At 35.7% G+C, this 21496-nt stretch overlaps 1 long non-coding RNA gene across 1 annotated transcript in view; it reads left to right on the top strand.

Moving 5' to 3' along the window:
- LOC128574979 (uncharacterized) overlaps positions 1-15767 on the top strand; it is a 57367-nt gene extending 41600 nt beyond the window's left edge. Inside the window, exons 3-4 of the long non-coding RNA XR_008376890.1 lie at positions 7011-7092; positions 15181-15767. This is a non-coding gene — a long non-coding RNA (uncharacterized LOC128574979). The remainder of the gene's footprint in view (positions 1-7010; positions 7093-15180) is intronic.
- The last annotated feature ends 5729 nt before the right edge of the window (positions 15768-21496 follow it).

Raw genomic sequence — 21496 nt, 5'->3', positions numbered from 1 at the left:
GAGCACCCTAAAGACTCAACCACAAGACTCTTGGAAGTCATCAAAAAATACAGTAATGTCTCAGGATATAAAATCAATGTCCACAAGTCAATTGCCTTTGTATATGCCAACAACAGCCAAGATGAGAGGTTAATTAAAGACTCAACTTCCTTCACTATAGTCCCAAAGAAAATGAAATTCTTAGGAATATACCTAACAAAAGAGGCGAAGGGCCTCTATAAAGAAAATTATGAAACCCTAAGAAAGGATATAACAGAGGACATTAACAAATGGAAAACATACCATGCTCATGGCTGGGAAGAATCAATATTGTTAAAAGGTCTATACTTCCCAGAGCAATTTACTGATTCAATGCCATCCCTATTAAAATACCAATATTGTACTTTCAAGTCTTGGAAAAAATGATTCTGAATTTTGTATGGAACCATTAAAAAAACTCGTATAGCTAAGGTAGTTCTTAGTAATAAAAACAAAGCCAGGGGTATCATCATGCCAGATTTTAGGCTGTATTACAAGGCCATAGTGGTCAAGACAGCATGGTACTGGCACAAAAATAGAGACATAGATAGTTGGAATCGAATAGAAAACCAGGAAATGAAACCAACAACTTACAGCCACCTAATCTTCGATAAACCAAACAAGAACATCCACCGGAGGAAAGATTCCCTATTCAATAAATGGTACTGGGAGAATTGGATATACACATGTAAAAGACTCAAAATGGACCCACATCTTTCTCCACTCACAAAAATTCATTCAAGATGGATAAAGGACTTAAATTTAAGGCATGAAATAATAAAAATCCTCAAAGAAAAGGAAAAACACTGAAGATATTGGCCTGGGGAAAGACTTTATGAAGAAGACTGCCATGGCAATTGCAACAACAGAAATAATAAACAAATGGGATTTAATTAAACTAAAAAGTTTCTGTAAAGCCAAGGAGACAACAACCAAAGCAAATAGATAACTTACCCAATGGGAAAGGATATTTGCATATTTTGAATCAAACGCTAAATAACCAGAATCTATACACTACTTCAATTAATCCACAAGAAAAAAACCAACAATCCCATAAATCAATGGGGAAGAGAGGTGAATAGAATCTTCTCTGAAGATGACAGACAAATGGCTAGCAAACATACGAAAAAATGCTCATCATCCCTAATTATTAGAGAAATGCAAATTAAAACCACCCTGAGATATCACCTACCCCCAGCGAGAATGGCCTATATCACAAAATCTCAAAACTGCAGATACTGGCGTGGATGTGGAGAGAAAGAACACTTTTACACTGCTGATGGGACTGCAAACTAATACAACGTTTTTGGAAGGAAGTGTGGAGAAACCTCAAAGAACTCAACCTAGACCTCCCATTTGATCCTGCAATCCCATTACTGGGCATCTATCCAGAAGGAAGAAAAACCTTTTATTATAAAGACACTTGTACTATGCTGTTTATCACATCCCAAATTACAATTGCCAACATGTGGAAACAACCTAAATGTCCTTCTACCCAGGAATGGATCGGTAAGCTGTGGTATATGTATGCCATGGAATATTATTCAACCATAAAAAATGGAGATTTTTGCAGCATTTGTAGTAACCTGTATGGACGTGGAACACATTATTCTTAGTGAAATCATCACAGGAATGGAGAAGGATAAATCCCATGTATTCAATTTTGATGTGAAGACAATTAATGACAATTAATGACATGGTGGGACACGGGGGAAGGTGAGAGCAGACAGAGAAGGAGGGAAGGGGTGAGGGAAAGGAAAAGAAGGAAAAGAAAAAAAGCAAGAAAAGAAAAGAAAATAGTGACAAATTCTCACATAAATTGGATTTAATTTTGACCAAAATACATTGCATAAACATTAATTTTTAATTCAACTTGTCAATATGTTGTTTAGATATTGCATCATTTATAAGTGACATATGTTTGTAATTTTCCCTTTACAATCATATATTTTCTCCAATTTTTATTTCGGGTGTACCCAGATCAAGTAGAATGATTTTGAAGTATTTCTTCTTTTTCTATTGTCTATAAGATTTGGCATGATCTGTTTTTTGACATTATCTTTTACTTTTATTTATAAATATTAGTTGTCTATTTTTTGATACTTAAAAAAATAAGAAGTTAACTGATGACTCCATACTGAATCTCAGAGTCAAAGCGTTCTATAATAGACATACTCTTATTTGACAGTGTGAATGTTACTTTCTTTGCATTATTATTATTATTGCTTAATATTTCTATGTAGCAATTGTCTGATTCCTTTTCTAAATGTGTTTATGTTCGTTCATTTTTTATGAGGTTTTTGTTTCTAGTCCTTATCTTAAACATTGTTATTGTTATTAAATTTTAAGCTTTTTTAATTCTGTGAAGGCAAAAAAATGGAAACCTAATAAATACATGTATATGTAAAAATTAAAAAAGAGAGAAAAAAAGAAATGCAAAGATAAAAGAAAGAAAGAGAAAAGCAGAGTGAAGTGACTGAAGTAAATATTAAGACACTAGGGTGGGAGAAAGAAATGAGGCTGGCAACAGCTGACGTTTCATTTTGGTAGGCATATTTGTTTACCGATATGTGGTTTCTTGTCTGTTCGAAAAGAAATTGTGCTGTGATTGTCTCATATTTCTCTTGGATGTCAAATTCTTTCATCCAAGTAATAACCAGATGATTTAAGAGTAAATGTTTAAAGAAGCAGCATGTGGATAAAATTTCCCTTGGAATATGCTTTGGTTTCAAAAGAGAGGACAAGAGTTGCTAGAGGATGTCTTGGCAGATAAGTGCTTATTTTAGAAACACTGAAGTCATCTGGAATTGGTCTGGGGGGGCCACTCCCAACACTGACACTTTTTGTGGTATTGTTAACAGTCTTTATTGGCGACTTCTTTGCCATAGCTCTAGGCTCCAAGCCCCCGTGAACCAGAAGTGATTTCTATCCTCAAGAAACTATTATTCATTAAATATCAGTAATGTCAGTGCCAGTTGGGGTTCTGGGCTCTTTGTAAGAATCATTGTATTTGATAGTCAAAACAACCTAATGAAAAAGGTGCCGTGATATTTTGATTTTTCCTCATTTTTTCATACTAGTCTCATTTTTCAGATGAAGAAGTTAAGGCAGGAAGAAGTCAAAGAATTCACTCAAAAGTGTAAAGCTAGGAACAATCTCAAGTGGGATTTGAACCCAAGCAGTCTGACTCTAGCAACATCTTTCTGCCTGTCTACCCCATGACTACAGATCACTTACTTTTCACCAGAAGTTAGGACATTGCCTCATTTTTTCTTAAGGTTATATACTATGAGGCAGATTTTTTTTTCTATTTCTTTTTTTTTTTTCCTGTGGGAAGGAATTGATCTTATTTCTTTGTATTTCTTTTATAGATAGTGCACCTGGGTCTCAGAGGCAGTTTGACGAAATGTATTAAATTCCCAGAACTAGTGAATGGCAGGCCCCAGGACTTGAACTCAGAGTTTATCTAAGTTCCAGCTATTCTGTATTCCAGGAATGGCTCATGAATTAACTGCATCAGGATTGCCTGTTTGGGGGAAGGAGGGAAGATTTTGGTCCAGCCTATTAACTAATGAATTGGCATCTGAAAGTTCCAGATTTCGGACCATCCTACCAACTACTAAATAGGCATCTCTGAGGTTGGGGGCCTTGGAAGCCTCATTTATAAAAAGTAATAAGGGGCGGTGCCTGTGGCTCAGTCGATAAGGTGCCGGCCCCATATACCGAGGGTGGAGGGTTCAAACCCGGCCCCGGCCAAACTGCAACCAAAAAATAGCCGGGCGTTGTGGCGGGCACCTGTAGTCCCAGCTACTCGGGAGACTGAGGCAAGAGAATCGCTTAAGCCCAGGAGTTGGAGGTTGCTGTGAGCTGTGTGAGGCCACGGCACTCTACAGAGGGCCATAAAGTGAGACTCTGTCTCTACAAAAAAAATAAAAAAATAAAAAAATAGAAAGTAATAAGGTGATTCTTTACACTTGTGCTGCCTCTGAAAACTCTGTGAGGAAGAGGCACCTGGACCAATGAGAAAGCTGAAAATGATATAAAAAGTGCAAAGGTGCAAAGGTATAGAGTCCTGCGAATGTGGAAACAAGGAGAGATGTCCTCATGGAACATGGAAGAACAAAAAACTGATTCTGAAGTCAATGCCTGCTTTGCCTCTTAATTGTCATTTTGATTTGGGATGAGTTATGTATCGCTCTGCATTTTAATTTCTCTCTCAGTCAGACGTATTTCTCCTTGACTTTATGCACATTGGGTGAGAAACACCTTTAAAGTGACACACAGGAATCATTCAATAGTCTCTGGTTTTCGTCTGCTTACAGTGCATCACAACCAGATGAATTTTTGAGATTCAAAAGAAACCCTCTCTCCACCCAGACCTGCACTACATCAGCTATTATAAATTTCCAGTTTGTCAATGATTTCCTTTTCTTACACACAACCGTCTCCTAAGGAAAGCATTTACCAGTTAATGCAGTGCTCGTTGTTAGTAGCAGGTGATGACTTATCATCCATCCCCACTTTTATTAAAGAAAGATGAAGGCGTGAAGGAACACATCAATGAAATGAATGTCTAATGGGGAAAAAAATCAAAGATTATTACAGACCAGCAATAGGGATATTTGGAGGCAAAATTCCTTCAAGAATATCATTTAAATCCCGAATTTCATTACTTTTTCTACCTATTTGAAATATCAGTTCAGATATCACTTTTTTTTTTTTTAGTGGAATCACAAAATTGTCAGCTGCAAAGGACTTAGAGCTCATTTATCACAACTCTGAATCAATGCTTCTCTTTGGAGGAATGACTGTATCGTGCTCATGTTATGGAGAGTGATAGTGGTCAAATTTATTACCAACTAATCCCATGAAATGGAAATCTAGACACAGGTTTCAAATGAGAAAACTAAGGCTTAGACAGATGAACAAGATTGCTAAGATCCCTCATGCTGCCCAAGAATGGTCCTTGAACCCAGACTCCAGACTCTTAGTTCTTGGCTCCCTTCCCTCAGCCACAGGGCTTCTTGATGCCAGGAAGACAAAATACTCCTTTCTCTGTCTCTTTAAATCTCTCTTTTAAAAAAACTTTTAATTAGCACTCAATTTCTGCCATTATTAGTATTTGTTATTAAGAGTCATCCCTGCTCCCTTCTCTTCCCCTGCACACCTCCCCAAGCTTCTCGCTCCAAGGCTTCTGGTTTTAATTGTTATATTTTTTCACCAGTGATCAGTCAAGCTTCTCTAATGATCTCAACTCATTTGGAGGGTTTATAGCGCCAGCACAGAACTCCAATAAAAGGAAAAGAGAAGCATAGAGGGAAATCCCCTGAGGGCTTTGCTCCTGCCAGGGGAAAAAAAACTCATTTGCTGCTTGGTCTCCTGCCCTAGCCTAAGGTACCGTCTTTAGTGGAAAGACTCCCATATCCTACTTGGGGAAGCTGCTCTCCTCCGCTGTGCACCCCCCGATCCCCAGCCCCTTGTCCTCACTTTCCCAGGATGTCTTCCGAGAGTCTTGCATAGTCTTGCATAGTCTTGCAAACCTGATGACTGTTTGTTGACCAAATCAATAAGGAAGTGTATTTCCAAAAAAGTCAGAAAAGAAGATTAATGGAAGAATTATGGGCCAGTATTTTTTTCTTTCTGACCAGGAGTGTACAAAGTTCTCAGATAATTCAAGTGGTCACAACCATGAGGAAGTTATTTTAGATAACAGAGCTCTGTTAAAATAGTCCCCCTGGCCAGACACAAAGTGATACTGAGAACAGCTCACAGTGCTGTGTGCTTTCACTCTTCTACCCTCATACGGTCCTGTCATGCACCTGCTGGTATCATCCTCATTTTGCAGGTGGAGAAATAGGTGAGAGACCCTGGATTCCAACTGAGGTGATCTAGCTCCAGAGTGCATATGTGTAATACTTACATCCAAGGGTACATCTCCCAAGGTGTATGCTTGCTATTTGCATTCAAATTTTCAAAACAATGTTATGCATATTATTTTTTTTAAACAAATTTCCTTTTTAAAGTACTTTTTATTTTATTTTATTTTTTGTTTTGTTTTTGGCCGGGCTAGGTTTGAACACGCCACCTCTAGGCATATGGGACCAGCGCCCTACTCCTTGAGCCACAGGCGCCACCCTGTTATGCATATTATTGAGTTTAAGCACTGTACAAACAGTAAGATAGGGGTAGATAATACTCTTTAGCATCTTTGCTTCTGGAGATAACTGAGGTCACAAGGGGCTGTGTGATGCTGCCTGACACCCAGTACCCTGCCCTACAAGGATAGGTGCAAAACCGAAATTCAAGTCCATAAGCAGTGAAAGGTGATGGGTAGAAAAAGACTACAGGGATTAGTTGTACCTCAGTTCCACCTCCAGCAACGCTATGTGCTCATCATTTCATGAGGTATAACCTGATTAGCTTTTCCGAGCCTTGGTTTTTCTCATCTGTAAAATAAGCAGAATGCTGCCTGACTCACAGGGCTGAGGCAAGATTGTTATTAGATGTTTTATCTGTTAGAATATGGCAGAAATGTTACACGTGTAAATTTAATTTTCCTTCGCGGGTTCATGCGAGTAATTCTGTGACTAGGTGAGTTCCTCAAGCAATCTGGGGCCTAAAGGTCCTCCACAAATAGATGTGAGGCTGGAACTGCTTATCTCACAATTCTGTGCTGCTCATCCACTGAGGAGGGAAACCAGGAAAATCATCATGTATATTCTGAACCGGTAACTTCTCTTTGCTGAATCCTGGCTATCTTAACTCTCTTTCTCCTGGAGGAAAGCAGAATGAGGTGCCAGTCACAACAATGGCTATAATCTTTCTACCCTTGAAGACTCCCAGCAGGTCCAGATTGGGAAGAAACAAGTTTTAAATCACTCATCTTAAAGAGAGGAAAACAGAGGTATAGACAGAAGAATTATTCATGGCCACAGAATTAAGATAACAGGACTAAAATTGATGTCTGCTAATGCCATGTCTTCTCATCTTAGGTTTCTAAAGAGAGGTACCACCTGGAAAGAAGAGTGTGGCCTGGTGTCTAACTCAGGGAGACCCAGGCAAGGAAGTTCCAAGGTAGGTCTTCCCAGTGCAATTGTTCACAAGAGGATCAAAGGCATCACGTCTGACTAGGGAGTCCCACAAGATGACGGTGATAGAGTGGAGTGTCTGATTGAGAAAGAGCATCTAACAACATGAGGAGGAAGTCCGGGAATCCCAATGCTTAATTCTTGCCCCAGTGATTGGAAGTCTACCTTCACTTTCTTGTTTGTGAGGGCACCTGTATTTCCTCAGCAAGAAAACAAAAAAAAACAAAATTGGAGTTCAGGGACTTAATGCAGATGAATTCATTATGGTGATTACTAATCTACACATCCTGGCAACTTGATGTTCACTCAGTTGTCAACATTTCTCAATTCTGGACATGAAATCAGAAAACCAGGAAAAGAATATTATAAATGTGTTACTTTATACAGAAGTGATTAATGTATTTATTGACCATTAAGGATAATCCAAAGAGTTTGTTTATTTTATTTATCATAATTTAACTTAGTTTAATTTAATTTAATTTTGTTTTTATTAATAAACTCTTAAATTGCATTTGTAGCATAAGAGGCCAAGGGCTTACATTTTTCGCAATATAAAAGACTATGGCCACAAATGCTTTAGCCAGTACACAAAATCTAGTACATACTGAATTAAAAAAAAAAAAAAATGCACCCTCAAAAATAATTGCAGAAAAGAATTCAGAGCTGGAGGCTATGGGAAAGTGTAAATCTACAAGGGTCAATGAAAGCACTTCAGACAATTGTCTACTAAGAGCAGCTGCCAGTGACTGGGGGCCTACACTCTGAGTTTTAAGGGAACTGCCGAGCTGGTTGACAGGAGAGAGCCAAGTGCCTAGCTCTTTGAGGTTAGAAAGATAATGTATATTAAGCCAGGAATCCAGGTAGACCAGGGGAAACCTATTTAAAGAGTCTTTGGGAGGTTAAAAAAACAGAAAAGGTAATTGGTGAACAAATCCTAAACATCAAAATATCATAAATCAGAAGGATCTTGACCAGAATTTAAGTTCATTAATAAGCTTTGGGGATTCTTTTCCCCGAAAGTAAATACATTAAGTTCTTAACTTAAACATTCACATTATCATTTCTTAGATAACCACTAAAAGAATCGAAGAGTGCATAGCTTCCAAATTAGTGAAAAAGGAAAATGGCTTCATTCCAAAAGGAAGGATACAATAGAAAAAAAAGTAAAATAAAATTGGAATAAATGGAAAACGTACATAAAATTGATATGAATCCAACTATGTCAATAATCACAATCAAGGCAAATAGACTACTCTCCACATTTAAATAGCTTACAATCAGTGACCTACACAAAAAATAAACTCCATCTAAACACTATTTACAAAAGAAAAACTAAAACACAAATATATCTAGAGATTGAAAGACTGCAATAGAAAAACATAACAGGAAAATAACTCATAGCCTTAGAGACAGCAGGGCTTTGAAATTTCAGAAAGCTTGGATAGGAAAGCTAAATAGAAAGATCTTTAGAAGGGGCAAAAAGGGTTATTCTTTAGGCAAAGCAGATTTCATTTACTAAGAAAATATTAAAATTTTAGACACATAAGGACCTAATAATGCAGTTTCTAATTATGTAATTAAAATGATGAAACCACAAGGGGGGAAATGAGAAATACACATGATAATGAAAATTTTAATGCATTTCTCAGTAACTAATAGAGAATATAGAGGACTTAACATAAGTAGCCAGCTTGATTAGTGGAATACACCCCAACGCTTATTTTATAGAGAGTTTAAAATAACCGACCATTTTCTATGTCAAAACATTTCTCAATAAGGTTCATAAAATGAGTATTACTTTACTGCATTTTCTGACCAAAATGAAATTAGTTAGATTTTGATACAAAAAAGATAAAAGGTAGATACCAATAAATAAATATTTGCACATGCACGCACTCTCACACACATACCAGAAAAATACTCTATATATTCAGAAACAGAAATAAAATGACATTCTAAATGACCCATGGATCAAAGAATAAATCATAATAAACATTAGAATATATTTAAATCTGGCACCTATGGAAATCTCTTTCAAAACTTTTGTCTTGCAGTAAAGTGATACCTAAAAGTAGCTTATATTAATTTGAGTTCTCTGTAGTTTCTAGTTTTCAACCCTTTGTCAGATTCATAACATGCATCTGATGAACTTGAAACACATTCTTCTTAGTAAAGCATCACAAGAATGGAAAAGCAAGTATCCAATGTACTCAATACCCTATGAAGCCAGTAGACAACCTAATACACGCCCATACAAGAGAAAAGCTCAATTCACTTCAAGATGGGGGGAGAGGGGGTGAGGAATGAAAGGAGAGGGAGAGGAGTGGTGCTTCCACTTAACGGGCACAATGTGGGGGTACGTGGCACACTTCCTGGGGGCAGGATGCAACTATAGCAGGGGCTCCACTTAACAAATGTAAACACTACAACCTAATGCTTTGTACCCTCAAATTATCCTGAAATTTAAAACAATAATAAAATTAAATCAGTTGATAGCTTCAAAATCTATCAAAATAAAATGGATATAATGAACTTAAAAATTAGAATAGAATAGAATAAAAAATGTACAGAAATTAAAAATTTATAATACAGGCAAAACTATGTATCTGCGTGTGTGTGTGTGAGGGAGAGAGACATACAGAACAATAAAAAAGAGAAAGGGGGCAGAACTATAAGTTTGGACACTATTAATAGCAAGAGAGATAATATTTAGAATAAACAAATTTTCCAATAAATTGAAAACCACTTCCCTGAATCAAGTCTTCAAAAATATAGTTTATTAACCCTGATTCAATAAGAGGTAGAGAGTCTGAATGATCATTATCAACATTAATGATGTTGAAACATTTTAATATATGACCAAAGAGAAACAACAGGCACAGCTGATTTTACAGCAAACTCTATAAAGTAAAAATCTAACAAAATAATAATTCCAATCTTAAAATGACTTTCTGAGAATAAAATCAAGCAGGATGTCATTTTCTAATATTTTTTCTTACTTGTTTTAGAATGGTATAACCTTACAACCAGGACAGAGCTATGATATGATAAAAGAACCACCCATGAAAAGGTAAAACTTCTAAATGAAATGTTAGCAAATTGCCCTGAACAATGACGTTTTCAAAATATACCAAGACAAATATGATTGTTGTAGGAATGATTAATATTTAAAAAATCTATAAATTTATTAGATTGTATTAATGGCCTAATTTAAAAAAAGATATATTACAAGGAATGCGTAAATGCCTTCAATGAAACCTGGTAATTATTTATGATCAAAATGTTAGTGAACAATAAAAAAAGAGAACTTCCCTGACTGAATAAAGCATAGTTTTAAAAAAATCTACCAGAGAAACAAAATAGAAAGAAACCCCCACAAATATAGAGCCTGCTATGTAACAAAACTGGAAAGTAGATTGGGGGGGAAATTATAATCTATTTAATAAAAAGTGGTGCTGTGAAAAGTAGCTCTTCAGGCCAAGGAAAAACATGACAAGGGATGTTTATTTTGCACCATAAACTAAAATCATTTCCAGGTAATTTAAAGACCTTAGCGTGATAGCTAAATCAATAAGACTTCTTCCTTCCCCACTTCCCACCCCATTGGATATCTTTATGTCCTCAGAGGAAGGAAAGATTTTTTTTAAAACAAAACACAAAAGAACAAGACATAAATTTATCCTCCTTAATATTAGGAACATTGTAAAGCCCCATAAAGAAATTGAAAAGACAGGCCACAAAATGGAAAAAGACATTTGTAATCACATCAATGACAAAAGCCCACCGTGCGGAATGTGTAAGTAACTCTCACAAATCAGGAAGAGAAAGACAAACCTCACATTTAAAAAGGGAGAAAATGGGCAGAAGACATGACCCTGCATCCCACTACAAAGGAAACGGGGCTGGACGATGACATCTGAAGATATTCCCTGCATCAGAAATAGGGTGCAAATCCAACGAACTGCTCTTTCCTGCCCACAACATTAATAAACTCTGAGAAGCCCGGCAATGCTAAAGGCTCCCAAGCGTGCAGAACGAAAAAGAGTTTAGTTCCTCACTGGTGGGTATTTATTTACGTTGGTCCTCCTGTTTGGGAAAACTGTTTGGCTTCTACTGCTTTAAAATTAAACATATGCACCCCTAAATTAAGCAATTCTATGAAAACTATAAAAACAAAGCAAGTGGCTAATTAAGAAAAAATTTTAAATCGTGGTTTCTTATGTTGGGGATAGAACAAACATTTCGGCTAATAAAGGGCACACAAAAGGTTTCAAAACCAATGGTGCTATTCTACTTCTCAAACCGTTGTGGGTATGAGTTGCTAATTTATTTTTTTTGTTATACTGCAGACATATTTTATAGTTTTCATTATCAAAATATTTCACAATATAAATTATGTATTTTGAAATGAAAAAATGGCCCGGAAGAGCTATGAAATGTGTTTCAAAAAGTGGTTCTGAGTAATATTTCTTTCTTTCTTTCTTTCTTTTTTTTTTTTTTTGAGACAGTCTCCCTATGTTGCCCTCTGTAGAGTACGGTGACGTCAGAGCTCACAGCCATCTCAAATTCTTAAGCTTATTCAATTCTCTTGCCTCAGCCTCCTGAGTAGCTGGGACTAGAGGCACCCACCGGAACGCCTGGCTATTTATTTTTGTTGTTGTAGCTGTAGTTGTAGTTGTCATTGTTGTTTGGCAGGGGCAGGCCAAGTTTGAAGCCCCCAGCCCTAGTGTATGTGGCCGGTGCCCTAGCTGCCCTCACCACTGAGCTACAAGCGCCAAGCCCTGAGTGATATTTCTTATGATAAAGAACATATTAACACTGACTTTGCCATAAAGTGAATTTGTCATAAAGTCAGTGTTAATAATTCAATGTAGTGGTGCCCTAGTCATGAATAAGTAATTCAGTAGAACAGAATATGGATGTTTATGAAAACTCGGTATAAAACTCAATATAGAAAAAATGTGGTATTTTAAATCATCGGTAAAATTATGGTTTATTTAACACATGGTGTTGGCATACCTTTTTGTCCACATAGAAAAAAAGTAATTTTTTGTTTCATATCAAACAGAAATTAATTTTATATAATTAAGTAGTTAAATTTGAAAGATGTCATCCTGTGGCCCAATTCAGAAGATAAATATACATTTTCTAGGTCAGTGAAAAATCTCAATGGTAATGAATTCTATGATCAGTTGCCAAATAATCAAATTTTAAAAATGCAACACAAATGATGAATGGCTAATATTTTTTTTTATTTCAAAATAGTAACGGGGTATAAATGATTTTCCTATTTATTCAATAGAAAGGTTTCTTTCAAACTGAAATGAAAGCAATGTATCCAGTAGAAAACATAGCATTTAAATTGTTTTTTTCTCGTAAGGCCGAACCAAATGGCTAATAGTACCTGAAAAGATGCACAAACTTGCTAGAAGTTGAAGTAAAAAAAAAAAGTAACAATGGGATATCACTTCATGTTCATTAGATGTCTGTATATCTCATTGATACAGATGGATATAAACATTATTAGAGTCTTTTGTGAAAACAAAATAGCAATAGCTATTTAAAAGTAAAATACTCTTAATCTTACTAACTCAGCATTTCTTACTTGATGTCTACCCACAAAAACACTCATGTTACAGAGATGTACGAACAGATGTTGATTGTAGCACTATTCATACAGGTATAAAGTGGTAACAATGTGACAAAGCGAAATTGGTGAAATAAGTTACAGTGCATTTACACCAAGGGACTATTTTACAGCTATTAAAAATAATGGATTAGAACTACATTACACTACCAGACAAAGAGAGCCTCATAAGAATTATTGATTAGAAAACTGAGAAGTCAGAAATACTGTAATAAGAAAAATAATATACAATATAAGGCCTCCTCTTGAAAAGGAAAATTGGCAAACTATCTCATTTGGTATACACATAGGCACACTGATATATATAAGTATATGCATATTGGTACAAGGCACTTAAACATCAGTAAAATATAGAAAATAACCTGCTGTATTGTTATATTGATATTGTCTTGTGAGAGGAAATGGGTTGAGGGACATGCAAAAGTAGACAAAGTAAAAAATACTGCACAAAGTGACTTTGTATAATCCTATTTAATAATAATATTTATGCATATGTAGATAGGTAGATAGATAAAGGTAATAATAAAAACACAGAATGAATCTATATTGACTGGCCTATGTATGTATATACCTTTTGTGATACCTTACCAGATGAAAAAAAAATAAATTTACAGTCTAACAAGTATAGTAGCATTCTGCAGGTGAAACAAAGTTCCCAATATATTTTTAAATGTATATCTTTAAAAGAGAAAGGTGTATAAAGGTATTTGTCAGGCTGTACATGTTTGTTAGGTTATGAGGGATGGTGAAGGTGAAGACGTTGTTGGGGAGAGCAGTGGTGGGTGACAGGGAGATGATTACATTTGTCTTCATACACTTTCCACTGTCTTGTTTTACTTTTGTTAACAAGCACAAGTATATATCCCTTACTGATTGCTATGAAATGAGTCACCCCAAACTAGGCATTTTAAAATAAGAACTTTTCATTCTTTTCGTAATTTTGTGGGTTTCTTGGTAGCTTTTCTGACCTGAACTGACTCAGGTGGGGTTGGCTCTTCTCAGATTGGCTCCGGATTCATGTGTCTGGAAGTTAGCTTTGTATTACTGAGGGTAGGGGGATCAATGCCGCATCACTCAGCAGACTGGCCAAGGTAGGCATCACAGGACAGGCCCCAAGGCCAATAAGAAAGCGAGCTCCAATATGCAATTACTTCACACACCTTTGCTCACGCCACCTACAAGGTCTAACAATGAAGTTTACAATCTCATCCTAGAAAAAGTGCTGCACACCGCGTTGCTGAATATCATGATAATCACCTTTAAAGTACTCCCCTTGGGACACTAGGCGTTGACGTCAGTGCCTATCCCACCCTTCTGAGCAATCGTAGAACTCTTTCCCTGGAATGACTATCAGAGCTGTGGGTGTGTGGTGTATAAAAATACGCAACAGCAATAATGAATGACATTCAGCGAGACACCACCACTGACACGGTCACAGCTGGGAGGCACTGATATAACAAGGTTATGAAACCTTACCGAGTTATTTGTAACGCATGGTGGCAAGTTTGCACACTTAATTTGGGGACCTCATATATCAATGTCTTGTTGTCCAAAGCTATTCACAATGTTCAAGTATGAAGAAAGGGTATGGTTGGAAGGAAAAGAAGGTATTTTTACAACCTAGCACAAGGTGCTGCCAAACTTACTTTATGCATTGCTGTTATTTAGATATGTGTTATCTTTTAAGAATGAACCTACTTGGATATCTCTATGGTATGAATATTTGTGGTCTCCTGAAATTTGTATCTTGAAGCCAAATGGGATAGTACATTAAGAGGTGGGGCCTTTGGCAGCTGATTAGATCATGAGAGTGGAACCCTCATAAATGGGATCAGTGCTCTTATAAGAGAATCCACAGAGAGCTCTTACCGCTTCGATCATGGGAGGACAGTGAGAAGTGCTGTGTGTGAACCAGGAAATCTGCTGGTACTTGATTGAGGACTTCCCAGCCCCCCAAACTGTGAGAAATAGATTTCTGATTCTTCATAAGCTATCCAGTTTATTGTATTCTATTTCAGCTACATAAATGGCATTAGGACAAGGATTTCTCCCTAATGACATCTTTCTTATTATTTTTCATATCAGGCAGCATCTCTTATTTTCTATACGATGTAATTTTATTGGTGTGTAGTTGAAGAACACCTCCCATTTTATATGGGATAGTCACAGCTTATACCAGTCTCTTTCCTTTCCCATCAGGTTTAGAATTTTCACTAGATTTTCCTTTAATTTATACTAAAATATTATTACTAATTGTTGCATTAAAACAAACAAGAATGAGTTTAAGGAACCTCTATTTCATATTCGTAGTTTCTGCCATGATCTCATGTAAAGCATATGAATTGGACATACAATGAATGGAATTTTTACCTTAACCAATACTTACACATGGAGAAAGACCAGCAATAACTTACCTCTCTTTTTCAGATACTTTCCAATGAAGCAACTCACTGCGATGTTGGGTTGTAGTGAAGGTTGCTGCCCCTGCTGGCCATGTGGCATGGTAGCTGCTTGAGCTGTACCCCAGAGAGTGAGTGGCCTAGAAGATGCACAGAACCACCCAGCGCTCAGTAGTTGGGGGGCAGCATGGGCGATCTGAGAAACCACAGGTGACATGTACACAGAACATGGTCAGGAAATAGCGACTCAACCGATATGCATCTTACCGTACTCACTATAGTGATTTTGTAAAAAAAACACTATTCATTTTAATGTCTGATAATCTTTGCATTTGTTACTTTCTTTTTAATAAATCCCTTTTGAAACAGTGAGCTTTTAAAAAGCAAAAGCTTAATAAAAATGTACTTCTTAATTTCAGTTACTAAAGAAAGCTAATGATGAATGTCATTTTCAAAAATATTTGTAAACATTTACCATCTACTGTGAAGAACACAGGGTATCATTGACCATAAAAAAACAGAATATCCAAATATGTTGATGGAGCATCAGATTCGCTTCAAGTTAGCAGTTAATTTATGAAAATTGTTCCCCCCCCAATCTTTAATCCATGAGAATGAAGCAGAATGTTTCCATTTCATCTACATAACAAAACTTTTCATTGAGATCAAATAATTGATCTATTTTCTTTCTCTCTCTCTCTCTTTTTTTTTAATTTGAAAGTTTTTTTTTTTGTAAATATTAAAAGTAAAGTAACAGTGTTAATGTGCTGGTTTCATTAGTTTAAAAAAGCTTCACAAGTAAGGGTCTAAAGCAAGTTTTGTATTTTATTACCAGATGCTGTAATTGCAAAATTAGCTAATTCTAAGAAAGATTTGCTGATGATTAAAATCAAAATATAGCTTTTCAAGTTTATTTTTTCAAGTGAAACATCTGACATTTGGGGGAATAGTGTTATAAAAGGAGATGAAAGCTCATAACTGAAAATAAAATTAAGTGTTTTGGTAGTAGATCATATAATGGTACAAAATATATTTTTACTAAATTAAGAAAACTATGGTGGAGAAATAGGATAGGAATTGCTTTCTGTGACTTCATAGTACATTATTATTTACAATCAGATTTTGTTGTTTTTGTTTGTTCGTTTGTTTAGAGGTAAGGTCTTGCTCTTCTCTAAGGCTAAAGTGGTGTTATCCAGGACTCGGTGCTCCTCCGCCCTCAGTAACGAGCACTACGGGCACACACCACCATGTAGAAGGTTTTGTTTTTGCTTTTTTTGGCTTTGTTTTTTGTTTGTTTGTTTGTTTGTAGAGACAGAGATCTCTCTATATTGCAGAGGCTGGTCTGGAACTCTTGAACTTCTGGTCTCAAGTGATCCTTCTGCCTAAGCCTCCTAATATACTGAGATTAAAGGCTTACTAATCACTTTTTTTAAAATGTTCATTAGGAAAGCAATATGCACTTAGTGTTTTGATGCCTGTAATAAACCAGATATAGAACTATGTGAGCTCTGGAAGAATTATTTTGTAAATTGACCTCAATATTTAAAAAATGATAGCAAACTATTTAGACTATGTTTAAGATGGTTTTTCTAAATTTTGGATGCATGATTTAAATCTTTAATAAAGTATTCAATGATATGAATGCCAAAAATCCTTTATATTTTTACCTTTCAGAAGATTGGAGGTGTATTCTAAACAGGAAGGCAATGACTATAGAAAGCTCTCAATTTTGCAGCAACTAGATTGAGTATAGTATTAAAAAGAATTATGTATAAAGCACTATCTTTGATAAGTTTTGTCTTATAAAAAAGTACTTGTCAGAGTACGATTGTCTGAATGGAGAGAAAAAGACAATAGCTATGGAAATATTTGGCCTGAAATATTTATGTTTTAATGTCAAAACATGTAAGAGTGTACTCTATTTAGGAGAATTTGCCCTTGGCTTGGTTGGAGTTACCTCACACCACAGAGAGAATATTTTTTCTCAACTAATATTATAAAACAAAGAGAGTGGGGTCCATAGATGACATCAAAAACTTTGAGTTCCTTGTAAAATGAAACTTCAAAAAGGTAATATACATTTTTATGAAAAAAAAAAATAAGGCCATATGGAAGAGTGCATTCTTCAGGGAAAAATGATGTTAGTAACACAGGATCAGGAGCAAGTGTGTTTAAGAAATGATCCAAGTATGTAAATATGTGCCGAGAATAGTTATTCTGCTTATTCAATTCTAAAGTTCAGATAATCTAATAGAAAAGTATTGTTTTTAAAGAAGATTTTAATATAAAATACACAGTTGTATGCTATTTTTATTTTTGAAAGTATTTTCTATTTTAGCAGGTTTTAAATAGAATTAAATTATTCATAAATAAATTCAACAAAATTGGTCTGTTAATAAATATATAGTTTAGATGTCATATGATTTTTAAAAATTGACACATGTTATCTTAAAACAGTTTTAGGTTTACTGCAGGTTGGCCAGAATGTAGAGATAGTTTCCACATACCTGCTGCTATAAACCTTCGCAAGGAGACATTTGTGTAGACAACTGATTTTAGCTCCTTTGAGGACATACTAAGCAATGCAATTGGTGGGTTATATCTTCAGTTACGTTAGTTGTTTAACAAACTGCCAAATCATCTTCCACAGTGATTGCATTTTCCCCAACAGTGAATGGAGGCTCCTATTGCACCACGTCTTTACCAACATTTCAGACTGTGACCATTTTGGAGGGGTTTCTTACGGTTGTTTTAATGGCCAATGACATAAATGTTGAATATCTTTTCAAATGCTTACTTTCTATCTGTGCATTTTCTTTTCCAAAATGTCTGTTTAGGTCTATTGCCCATTTTTAAATTGAGCTGTTCATTTTCTAATCACTATTTTAAAATACATTAATATATTTTGAATAAAAGGTCTTTATCAGATGTGTATTTTGCAAGTCTTTTCTCCTATTCTGTGGCTTGTTTTCTCATTTCCTTGACATTATTAAACAATAGAAAATTTTAATTTAAAAGAAATCCTGCTTAATCTTTAATTATTTCTTTCATAAATTGTGTTTTGGGTGTTGTATCTAAAAATTTAGTGATGGGCCGGAAATGGTGGCTCATGGCTGTAACCTAATGCTTTGGGAGGCTAAGGAGGGAGGATCACTGAGGTCAGGAGAACAAGACCAGCCTTGGGAACATAAAGAAACCTGAGAGACCTGTCAACCTGTCTCTGCCCCCTACCAAAAATAAATAATAGCAAGCATGGTGTCATACCTTTAGTCCTAGCTACTCAGGGTGCTCATGAAAGTAGTAATGTATTTTGTATTTTAATTTCCATGTGTTCATTATTGTTATAAAGGAAAGTGATTGAATTTTATGTATTAACCTTGGAACATGCAGCTTTGGTAAAATTGCTTATTAGTTAGAGGAGTTTATTTGTGGATATTTTCAGATTTTCTGCAGATAGGATCTGTGAACAAAGGTAGTTTTGTTTCTTCCTCCCCAATATGTAACCCTTCCATTTTATTTTCTTATGTTACTGCAATAGCTAAGTCTTCCAGTGCAATGATCAAAACACTCATAATGAGGAACATTCTTCCCTTGTTACTGATTTGAGTGGAAAAATTTCAAAAATTTGACCATTAAACTTTCTTTCTTTCTTTTTTCTTTTTCTTTTCTTTCTTTCTTTTTCTTTTTTTTTTTTTTTTTTTTTTGAGGCAGCGTCTTTTTTATTCTCTTTAAGGAAGAGTAAAAGGACTAATATGGCTGGAGTTGAAAGACTGAGGAAGAGAACAGTAGGACATGGTGTCAGAAAGGAAGGGAAAGTTACAGTTTTGCAGAGTCTTGGAGGTCTAATGAATATTTTGGTTTTTACTTTAAGATGAATGCAGGATTGACATAATCTGACAGAAATTTTTACAGGATTACTTTAGTTATTTTGTGGAAAATAAGCTGAAGAAAGGGAAGCATTGGAGTAGAGAGGCTGGTTCTTAATTTGAAGAGAAAAAATGGTGGGTTGCAGGAGTATAGATGGCAAGAGGGAGATGGAATCTGGGTCAATTTAAAGACAGCGTCAAAAGGATGTGCTGATCTACTTGATATGGAATGAAGAAAAAGAGAAGAATTAAGAAAACTGTCAATAAAGGTTTTGATATGAAAAATTAAAAGGATGTAATTGCTAACCTATTGCACAAAGTTATGTGTATGTAATCTTATGATGTACAGGACTTGATTTATATTAAGTGTCAAAATGTTCATTACTTCTTGTCCTTCCCGTCTTCTCTTATTCCAGATCCCTTGAGATATGTATAATCTTTCTGCTAGTTTTCATCTTCATAGAAAATTCGAAACGTTTACACCTTTGGCCTTGATTTACTAAGCTAGGGTGGAACAATAGGTAAATGGTTTGATAAGAGCTACAGTTGAAGAATACCCCAAGTTAAGATGCTTGTTTAATAGATGAATGGTGAGTGCCTACTTTGTGTACTGAACTGTGCTAGATGGATTGTGTGTAGACATGTTGAATCATCTAATCATCATTAAATCTCTTTGAGGTTGGTGGCATAATTTCTGTTTTATAAGTAAGAAAACCGAGAGTTAAAAAGGTTGAAGATCTTATCCAAAGTCACCAAAAAGCAGAACTATGATTTAAATAAAGTGTTGTTTTAATCTACCATCTGTCTTTATGGAAACTTAGCCTTTTATTCAAATCTGTTTATTTCTCATGGCCTATTTTCAGAAACACAAATTGATTAGTGAAAAGAGACAATTTTGCTCTATATTTTTCTTCTAGGTTACTTCCTTGCCTATTTATATCACAAATATGCTGAACAAACTCTGTGGTTACCTCCAAATTTTATGGCACTCTGGTCCTTTATATATATGGAAACCTCTCTATGAAATGCACTCTCATTACCCACCTGGAAAATTTCTGTATCTCCTTAAAATTTCAGCCTAAGTATTAAATTCTTTTTTTTTTTTTCTGTAAGTCCCTCTGATTCCCTCAGGTGGAATTAAGAATGCTTATATATGTTGCTCCATTTTGTCCCACATAGGAACAATGGTGGTAATTGCCATATTGCATGCTGATGGAATACCTGTCTCACTCACAAGGATGTAAGTTTCCTGAGGACAGGAATTTGTCTAATTTGTCTCTACATTTCCAGACCTGAGCTGTTATCAGGCACAAAGACTAAGAATAAAGACTTATTCATGTAAAAAATGAAAGAACCCTTCAAAATTCATATCATATGCATGAAACTATACATGTAGTTTGCATGTATGGTTTCTACACATTCTGGTTGCAATGTATGGTTCAGATTGTCACTTCATCATAATGTTTACTTTGCCATACATACTGACACACATGTGCATGAAAATATACTATCAAGCTTTCCTTATATACTTTGACACTAAGCAGACAAAAGATACTTGGAGCCTGGTATTGCCTATCTATGCCAAGTAGAGTCACCTTGAAATAGTTGAGTCTAGACTTCAAGATCTTTCTTGAAGGTGACTTTGTTCTTTTCCAAGTATTAGGAAATGTTAGGACACATTTCGGTGAATAACTCTGACCCTCCCTCGCTGGCCCACGTGTGCTCCATTGGAAGAGTTCCCCTCTCTACCATGGGATGGCATCATGAAAAGTCTAGTGCTATATGTCTTGAGAACTCACTCTCCACACTGAAACAGTCCCCTACTTACCACTGCAGTATTGTATCTGAGAGTAAATACTTCCAATATTTCAAAACCCAGTGACTGAAGTGATAGATGTACTATCACTGTAGACTTGCTGTGATTTTGTGTGTGTATCTGTGTGGTATCTTGTACTGCAAAAAAATATATGAAGTATATAAGCTTTTAATTTCAGTTGTAATAAAAACTTACTATGACCTAGCCCTGTTAAGAGAGTAGAAGCAAAAGGCTCCCCTTGCTAACTGTGAATATAACCTACTAAGTAATTATCATCAGCAGAGGTGATGGCAAGATGTGAGAGAGTAGAATGGAAGAAAAGAAACCTGGTTCAAGGTGAGAGAAGAAGAATCTACACACATGATCTGATGCAAAGACTTAGCAGGCCCCACATTCTTCCGGTTGCGATGTTTGCTTTAGGTTGTCACTTTGTCGTAATATTTTCTTTGCCATGCACACGCACACACAAAGACAAACACCTGCAGGTGACAGAGCCCTCACTGTGAAGCCTGAAGGAAATGCAAAGTTCTTAATTATCCTCTGTCTCTGCCGCTATCCTCATAGAAAATTCTCAGATAGGGAATGAAGAATGGGATATCTGTAGTTTAGAGATTTTAGGAAAGAAAACTGATATTGAGCAAGTCTTTGGGTTAATGAACAAA

Source organism: Nycticebus coucang, chromosome 2, assembly GCF_027406575.1.
Source record: "Nycticebus coucang isolate mNycCou1 chromosome 2, mNycCou1.pri, whole genome shotgun sequence".
NCBI lineage: Eukaryota > Metazoa > Chordata > Mammalia > Primates > Lorisidae > Nycticebus > Nycticebus coucang.
This window is presented reverse-complemented; position numbering and strand designations above follow the sequence as displayed.